The 9,481-nt window shown below is 34.3% G+C and overlaps 1 pseudogene; it reads left to right on the top strand.

Moving 5' to 3' along the window:
- Positions 1 to 1,905: 1,905 nt before the first annotated feature.
- Positions 1,906 to 2,303, top strand: LOC110565317 (ubiquitin-conjugating enzyme E2 variant 2-like; annotated as a pseudogene).
- The last annotated feature ends 7,178 nt before the right edge of the window (positions 2,304 to 9,481 follow it).

Raw genomic sequence — 9,481 nt, 5'->3', positions numbered from 1 at the left:
TGCTCAACTATGTTCATAGTAGCTTTATTCATAATAGTCAGGATCTGGAAACAACCTAGATATTCCTCAACCAAGGAATGGATAAAGAAATTGTGGTACATTTACACAATGGAATACTACTCAGCCATTAAAAACAAGGAAATCATGAATTTCACAAACAAATAGATGGACTAGAGAAGATCATGCTGAGTGAGGTAACACAGAAGTAGAAAGACACACATGGTATATACTGACTTATAAGTGTATATTAGACATATAATCTAGATAAACATACCAAAATCTATAGTCCTATAGTCCTACCCTAGAGATGCATCAGCTTCTTGAGATGTTTTCAGATATTATCAATGTCTCTGCTTTTAAATAACTTTTGTTGTTCTTGGTAGTTTTGTTAATTCTTTTTAATTTTTCATAAAAGATTTTTAAAATTTTTTGTGTGTGCATGTTTACTGGAGTGAACTATGTGTGTTCAGTAGCATATAGCACATAGAGGGCAAAAGAAAATATCAAGTAAACTAAAACTACTTAAAGGTGGTTGTAAACCAATATGTGGGTGTTGACAACTGAACCCAAGTCCTCTGTAGGAGTAAGCACTCTTTTTTTATTATTATTGATTTATTCTTTTATGAAAATTTTATATTAATTACAGTTTATTCACTTTGTATCCCCCTATAGCTCCCTCCCTTATTCCCTTCCAGTCCCACCCTCCCTCTCTCATCGCCGCCTCCCATGCCCCTCCACAAGTCCACTGAGAGGGGAGGTCCTCCTCCCCTTCCATCTGACCCTGGCTTATCAGGTCTCATCAGGACTGGCTGCATTGTCCTCTTCTGTGGCCTTGGAAGGCTGCTCCTACCTCAGAGGGAGGGGGGACAGTGAGGAGTGGCCACTGAGTTCATGCCAGATACAGTTCCTGTTCCCCTTACTAGGGACCTCACTTGGATACTGAGCTGCCATAGGCTACATCTGAGCAGGGGTTCTAAGTTATATCCATAAGTGGACCTTGGTTGGAGTATCAATCTCAGAAAAGACCCCTGTGCCCAGATATTTTGGTTCTGTTGCTCTCCTTGTAGAGCTCCTGTCTTCTCCAGATCTTACCATATCCCCTTTTTTCATATGGTTCCTTGCACTGTGTCCACAGTTTGGTTATGAGTCTCAGCATCTGCTATGATACACTGCCAAGTAGTCTTTCAGAGGCCCTCTATGGTAGGCTCCTATCTTGTTTCCTGTTTTCTCCTTCTTCCAAAGTCCTTCCTGTTTGTCTTTCTGAGTGAGTATTAATCATCTTACTCAGGGTCCTCCTTCTTGCTTAGCTTCTTTAGTTGAACAGATTTTAGTATGTTTCTCCTATATTATAGGTCTAGTATCCACTTATAAGTGAGTATATACCGTGTGTGTCTTTCTTCTTCCTGGATACCTCACTCAGGATGATCTTTTTTTAGATCCCACCATTTCCCTGGAAATTTCTTGCTTTCCTTGTTTTTAATTGCTGAGAAGTATTCCATTGTGTAAATGTACCACAACTTCTGTATCCATTCTTCCATGGAGGGACATCTGGGTTGTTTCCAGGTTCTAGCTATTACAAATAAAGCTGCTATGAAAATTCCATTTCTAAGACTTCAGTGTCCTGACTATGGCAGCACTCTCTAAGTATTATTTTCTTCTAGTGTACAGGATAATAATATATGTCTGTAGAGGAAGCACAGTGATACATTTTCTTTCATGATAGACCAAGTTATTTTTAGTAATATTTTTATATTGTTAGCTGAACATGTCATACATGCAAAAAATATATTTTAACGTATAATTCCACTGTCTTCCTCTAAGTTTCCCTGCAGTAATCAAAAATCCTTTTACTGGCAGGAGAAGATGGGGTAACTTGAAGAAGGACAGAAATGAGTGGGTGATGGTGTGGTTAGATGGGGCCTTGAAGATGATGAAGACATGACACTTACAAGGTCGATAGGCACAATTATTGGGCCACCGAGGACAAACTATGAAAGCAGAATCTGTAGCCTGAAAGTAGAATGCGGATCTAAACACCCAGAGCTCCTCCATCAGTTATATCTGTAACAAAAATTATTATGAATGGAAACAATAATTACAGTGGAATGGTGCATACGTGGAGCATACCAGTATTAGTAAAATGGAAAAATTCCTATAGTATTAAAGTTGCACTTCAAGAGCAAACATGTCTAATGATGTCCAAAGAATATATGAAGCTTCCACAATCACCAGAGGACAGACATATAACAACTAATAGTGTATCTCAAGTTTGGCTTAACTCAACAACCTTCTACTCCTGTTAATGTCTTGATTAAATATCACCATGCAAATACCCACACATTAAGTAAAGTAATTCCAGCTGGTAAGCATGACCTGGACAGTTGTAGGAATATATTTAATGTATGTACACCTATTATGTTTTCAGGTAACAAGATAAGTGCAGCACAACTTTTCTTACTCTGTTTAAAGCGCTGTCACTTAAACATGAATCTAAAGTATTCAAATTGAATGCAGGTTTTCAGGACAGAAACATGGCAAAGGAGTGTCAGGCGGCCACGGATAACTTTGTCTTTCTGAAAAGACAAGAAGACAAGTCTCAAGAAGGAAGAACAGAAATGGCATGCCTTATCCATAGTACTTAGAGCCACAGTTGGAATTGTTTAAAGTTGCAGGTACATTGAGTAGTCACAAATTGTGTAAGTTCTTGAAGTGGTATGGGTGCTGACTATTACTCATATCGAAAAAAGTTTCAGGGTAATTTGATACCTGTATTTAAAATAAAATGATACTCGGGGGATATTGATGAATTTCTGTTGAAAGCTGTTCCCATTTGTTACATGTAACAGACATGATGATTTGTTTGCAGTCTTTGTTTAAAAATCATGCTTAGAAGTTTTAAGTGAAATCAACAAAAAGGAAATAGGTATATGCATATGTGATTTTAAGATTAAAGTTAATCTTAAAATGTAAATAAAATACAAAATGTGTGCAAAACTTAAAAAAAAATCTACTTTTGTCTTTCATAAAATTATGATTGCTAGTACCCTTCTGATTCCAGTTAGTATTAAGAATATTCTCATGTGCGTGAAGCTTTCATTGAGGAATGAGCAACCCAACAGTGGTCACATTCCCAAAGACAAGGGATCCTCCTTGACTCAGTTGTCCTCAAACGACAGTAACACCTCCTCCGTTACAGGTGGGTATAAAGGAACCCCTTCCTCACCTATCCTGGAAGTCTTAGCTTGATCGGCTGTAGATAGGTGGCAAGCACCCACTACTTCTCTAAGTCAAGATATCTATTACCAATGTCATGCCTAGAAAGAAGACAGACAGCATTTGTGGCTCTTTAATTCTTTCCTCCCAAATTTCCTTAATATTTCCTGAGCATTAGCTAGTTCACCTGAGAACTCACCATTAATTATTTTCAGTATTTTGAGCAGTTATGAATTTTTACATTAACAACTACCTACTAGAAAGAGAAGGTTGTCTAATCAAGCTCGAGAGCAAGACAAGAACATTGCTGAGTACTCTCATAAACATCTGTTTCTCTTAATTTAATGGTGGGGTCTAATAATATTTTTATTACCCCTATAAATTTTTATGATGGTATTATCTAATCTGCTATAATAATCAATAAAACTCAGATACCTGTCAGATTTTATATTTGCCTTATTTCACCTTGGGTTTGGCAGTTAAATTCACCTATGTTGTCAATATCTCCCAGCCCTAATCTCATGCCATCTGCTTTAACCATTCCTATCTGGGCTACCTTCCATGCAGTATCACAAGATGCTTGCTTGCATCTTTCATCTGGTCAGTTCCATTGCAGGCCATTCTTGGAGTCCTTCTCCTGGCTCACATGATTCCTTCCATGCTGACCCACCGGTGGCATCCTCCTTCACTCTTCTATAGTTTCCGTCCCAAGATCCTCCTTGTTCTCAAAACCTATGAACCTTAGCCACACCTACCCCATTCACTCTGCCCAGGTGTGTTGGCTCTTTTGTATATTGGTCAAACAGAAATAAGTTTTTAGTCAAGGTTATAAACATAGTTTTGTGGCACTTGAGCATCTGCTCATTTGGGCAGCAACCAGATATTGGGGGCCAATAATTAGCATCAGAATGTATAGCATGAGACCAGCCCAAACAAACATCCTTTCCACGATTGTACCAATGGATACAACTTGCCTGTTAGGACAGTATTGTACCATGCAGTGTCCAGTACTGGACAAGACCACTTTCGTCATTCTTCCCCATCAAAATATTATAGCACCTTCCAGCTCCATTAAATCTAGACAGCAGAAACTTTTTTTTCTGGTTAATTTGACTTGATTTATTGATGTCCTGTAAAAAAAAAAATCGATGGTTTCTACATGGAGGTAATAGTATTTACTTATACTTTAGTTACAGAATGTAACCAAGAGAAAAAGGGATAGTTGTATTGTTTAGGTGCCACAAATCTTCCCTGTCTATTAACTTAAGGAATGGTATCTATTGCCTGGTACCAAGATTGAAACTAATTCATGTCTTCTGGAAGCAGTCTATTCGTGCAGGTACTTTTTATCAAACTCACTTTCATCTTAAATGATTTAACTAAAACATTTTAAACTACTGAATTTCTATATGAATTCTTTAGTCCTCCTTAGTTCAGGCTAAATCCTATCTCCTCTTGTTCCATGTCTCCTTGCCCCCTCCTCATTTAAATCTTTGAAACAAAGGACCTCTATTCTTTTGTGTATTTATGTTCTCCTTTCTTAAAATTTTGACTTGGATTTGTTACAGAAAGAGAGGTTATCAATGCAAGGATCTTATTGTAATGTAAATAGTTAAAGAGATTATAAAACCCTCTTACAGACTATCTTGTGTGCTTAGCAAAGTCTTCTTACTCTTGCTATACTATGGACATTGTGGTATTGCGAGTGCTGTTACTTTGTACAAGTCAACCATGTTAACCGTGAGCCTTCTTTTTCTAAAGAGGGAGGAAGGAAAAAGTATTTCTATCCTTTATTAAAAAACAAAATTTACATTTTATTATAAATTGATTTGTCTTTTTTTAATAAAGGAGCAACTAAATTTTTTGCAACAAAAAAAAATTTTGACTTGGGTTGAAAGATCATAGGTTTTTACGTAGGTTTCAATATAATATTCAATATGGTTAAAACTTTCCTCACCCTCTCATTTCCTCAACCTCCCTATATATTTGAGCCTTTACATACCCACTAACTCTACATTTCATCTTTATTTTCCATATATTTTCATATACACTTTCAATAATACACTTATCCCAAAGGCTTGCTTCTAATTACATGGTTTCCACATGTATTCTAATTTAAGGAAAGGATTCAAAGTTACAATCCACGTATTAGAGAGAACAAGTTAACTGGAGTTAGAACCTTGTTTTAACAGAGTAGTTCACCTTCTGAAAGTCACAGCTGTTTGTGAATAGCCAATCTGGGCTGTACAGAACATCATCTTTTAACTGTGAGAACTATGTTGTGTTCTGAGTGTCACAGAGTCACAATAATTTCCTTTAAGCTAATAATGTGTCTCATTTGCTAAAATTTTCTAAGTAGCCTAAGTTATTTATTAGAGGTGCTTTAAAATAATAAATATTAACTTTGTCCACACTTTCATATGGGGTTACAGATTATTGGTGGTAAGGATTGGATTAAGGTTAAATACACATAATTTAGAATAAAGTATGCATTTTCATTCAGAATAAAGTTTCCATAAAATTCTAGGTATCATTAATGCTCCATAAACTTTAGCCGTAAAACTCTGATGGATTAAGGACCATTCTTTTATAAAACTCTCTAACATACAAGTTGAAATAAAGAAACACATTTTAACCTTCATATTTACAATGTTAGATGCATCAATTCAATGATTATTAATGTTTCCATTTTATTCTAATTTTAGGTGGCACACTACCTTTCCTAACTGTCACATAAAGTATTGCGGATCTCAAATGTAAGCACCAATTTCATTTGTAATTACAGATAATTAAAAACAACAGGTATGTTATTTTTCAGAATAATGTTTTTATTCAAGTTATAAAATTAAAAAAAAGACATTGATCAAAATTCTTATGTGGTAATTTATCTTTCAATTAAAAATTTTCCTAGTAATTTATTTCAAGATACTGTTAACTCTATATAGGCCTAATTTCAGATAAAAAATGTTTTTCAATATGTTCAAATTGTGTGCATGAGTATAGTCAGTTTAGAAGAAACGATTTTGTCATAATTGTTGAAATATAAGAAAATTTCTGCCGAATACGAGTCTGGTATGTGATCAAATGCTAAAATTGCTTCTAGTGTTCATTTTAAGTAACACTGGGAGACTCCATGGGGCATCTATGAAATTTTACCATTTGGTAGAGGAATGAATTCTATAATAGCATTAACAGTGGGGAGTCTTTGCTATCCTTATTTATAAAAGTGAATAATTCTTGCACCTGTCCAGCACTTTGGGAATTTTAAAGAGAATATTTCTGATGTATTTCTCTCTCTCAGATCTAGAATCATAAGAAAGAAACATGTGTGGTTTGGCTTGCTTGAAATGTGATTAGACAGACACTGTGTATCACAGAGACTGTAGCAGACAGGGGAAAGGACCAAATGCACTTTTATTTCCTTTGTTTAGATTTGAGGATTTTCCATCCGATATAGATTTCAAATATTTGAATAATTCATTTCAAATATACAAAAAAACATACATTTATCCAGAAATATTTTAGCACTATAAATATAGTAATTTTTTTAATCCAAAATATAATGTGCTGAGAAAAATATGCATCCTGTTTTCAAGGTGTTTTATGAAATCCTTATTAATATATAAGAGATCTTTCTATTTTACAGTTAAAGCTTACTAACATTATTATTCCATTTAAATAAAAGTACATAGGAAGATTCCTTTACTCAAAGGTTGTAATGAAATAATTCCTGTAAGGATAAGAAATTCACCATGTTAATATAGTCTGGAAAGAATGAAGATTAAGTTAAGAGATACTTTAATGTGGAAAACTCCAATTTGCATTTTCCATTATTAGTGTTTGTTCTTGTTTATCTTTTGTTCTGTGTCTCTATAATGCCAGTTTTGGCTAATTTACTATAATGGACAAATATAATGACAAAATACTTTTCTTTGCAGTTGGAGAAAAATAGTGTTGTTATTGTACAGACAGGTTCACAGCACAGATGCCAGTGTCCTCTCAACGTGCAGGGATCTTATTGATTTTTCCTGTCCATTCTCTTCACAATTACCCCTAGGTTAGTGGTGGAATGAATAGTCCAAACAGTAATTACACCTTCTTTCTCATGAGGACTCCCAGACTGAGGTTTACCTAGGTCTTTCACTCTGTTATTCAATTTCTCTGGCTTCAAGTTCCCAACAAAAGAGATTCATTGTTCATAACAAAGATGTCTCTATACTCCAGGAATTTCAAGGATTTCAGGAATTTTACATCAGTCTCCAGAGAAGAGGACCAATGTATTTTTCTCTAATAGTATCCTACCATATGAGTGTTGGTGAGTTTATATGATTAGAAGCTGTCTCCATTCTACACATTACCAAAAAGTATTTTCACTGAATATAAATAATCCTATTTTCTTATTTCCTTGCACTTACAATTTTTTCAGATTGTTACTTTGTTACTTCTGTTTTATAATGAGAAATCTTTCATTTTAGTATTTTCAATTATGTAAGCGGTGTCATTATTTTTACATTTGTTTTCTTGTCTTTAATTTTTCAAAGAATTAGCAAAGTATAACAATAAGTTACTACTTTTTGATACATACTGACTGTCTTTAAACTATTGATTGTTTGTATAAAAATCTCAATCTTTTCTTTGCATATTGTAATATACTATCATCTCTGCTTTCTTGTTATTGCTTTTTAGGAAAAAAAGATTCTCTGTGGTTTCAAGTTGGTGGCTTATTTTATTTTACATTCTCCCCAGTTAGAAAAGTTTTAATGAACTTATTTTTTAATTTGTTTATTTTTTCATTTTACTGAAATTTTATATTTTTTGCACTGAGTGCACCCTGATCATAGTTTCCCTTCTTTATATGCTCCTCCTGGTTCTTCCACAGTTGCCCTAACATCAACACTTCTACTCCCTTTTTCTCCCTCATTAGAAAACAAACGGGTCTCTAATAGATAAACATAATAAAAGATAATAAAATGAAACAAAAACTAAAGTGTCAAAACAGAAGAAAACAAGTAAGCAGAAGGGAGAAATGACCAAGAAAAGGCACAAGAAATTTGTATAGTCATACAGACCCTCTCAATTTCAAACTAAGGAATCACATAAAAATACTGAACCTATGATGTAATATATACAAAGGACCTATAGGGTTAAAAGGCCAAAAAATTGCATCTGTGGTCTTAAGAGAAATTCGTTTGAATTTTTCTTTCTTTGTTGGGTCTTGATGTGGTTAGTGTGTATTTTAAGGAATAATTTGAGTATTGGCATTAACTCATCTTTGAAAGTCTGCTGGATAGGATTCCACATTCAAGCCATCTGGCCTTGGGCTTTTTTTCTCTTTTGTCAGAAGGCTTTTAGTGATTTCTTTAGTTGACTAACAGTTTTAGGTCTGTTCAAATTACTTAAGTGATCTTGATTTAATTTTCGTAAGTGATAGTCTATTTTCTGATTCTTTCTATGCTCTACATTCTTCTGGTTTCATGATAGACACCTCCTTCTTTAAATTATATTATAGAAATCTTCAATGATGTTGTTGAAAATATTTTCTCTGCCTTTGACCTGGATTTATTCTCTTTCTTCTATGCCTAGTATTCTGTAATTTGAGCTATTCATAGAATATAACATTTCCTAGGATTTTTTGTGCCAGAATTATTTTGATTCAATGTTTTCTTTGACAAAATAATCCATCTCTACTGCCCTATCTTTAATGCCAGATATTTTCTCTTCCATCTGTTGTATTCTGTTTTTAAGGCTTGCCTCTGGGTTTCCTAGCCCAATTCTTAAATTTTTAATTTTCAGATTTTCTTCAGTTTGGGTATTATTTATTGATTCTATTTTACTTTTATGTCTTGAACCATTTTAATCATTTCCTTCTGCTGTTGGTGTGATCGTGTATTCCCTTACTAGGTTATTCCTCTATGATACACATAACGCCTGTTTTAAGGTCCCTTACTTCTGTGTCAACTATATCGCGATATCCAAGACCTGTTGATGGAGGGCTCTTTTGCTCTAGTAGAGACCTATTGACCATGCTATGATTGATTGTCTTCTAAATTGACACATACGCATCTGAGTTTAAGATTATAATTCTAAGTTGTTAGTTGTTCTTACCTTTATTGGGTATATATTTTTTTAACTTTAATTTTTATTTTTTACATTAATTACAGTTTATTCACTTTGTATTCCGCTGTACCCCCTCTTTTATTCCTTCCCAATCCCACTCTTCCTCTCTTATTTTCATCCATGTCCCTCTCCAAGTCCTCTGATACAGGAG

The sequence above is a fragment of the Meriones unguiculatus genome, chromosome 9, assembly GCF_030254825.1.
Source record: "Meriones unguiculatus strain TT.TT164.6M chromosome 9, Bangor_MerUng_6.1, whole genome shotgun sequence".
Lineage (NCBI taxonomy): Eukaryota > Metazoa > Chordata > Mammalia > Rodentia > Muridae > Meriones > Meriones unguiculatus.
This window is presented reverse-complemented; position numbering and strand designations above follow the sequence as displayed.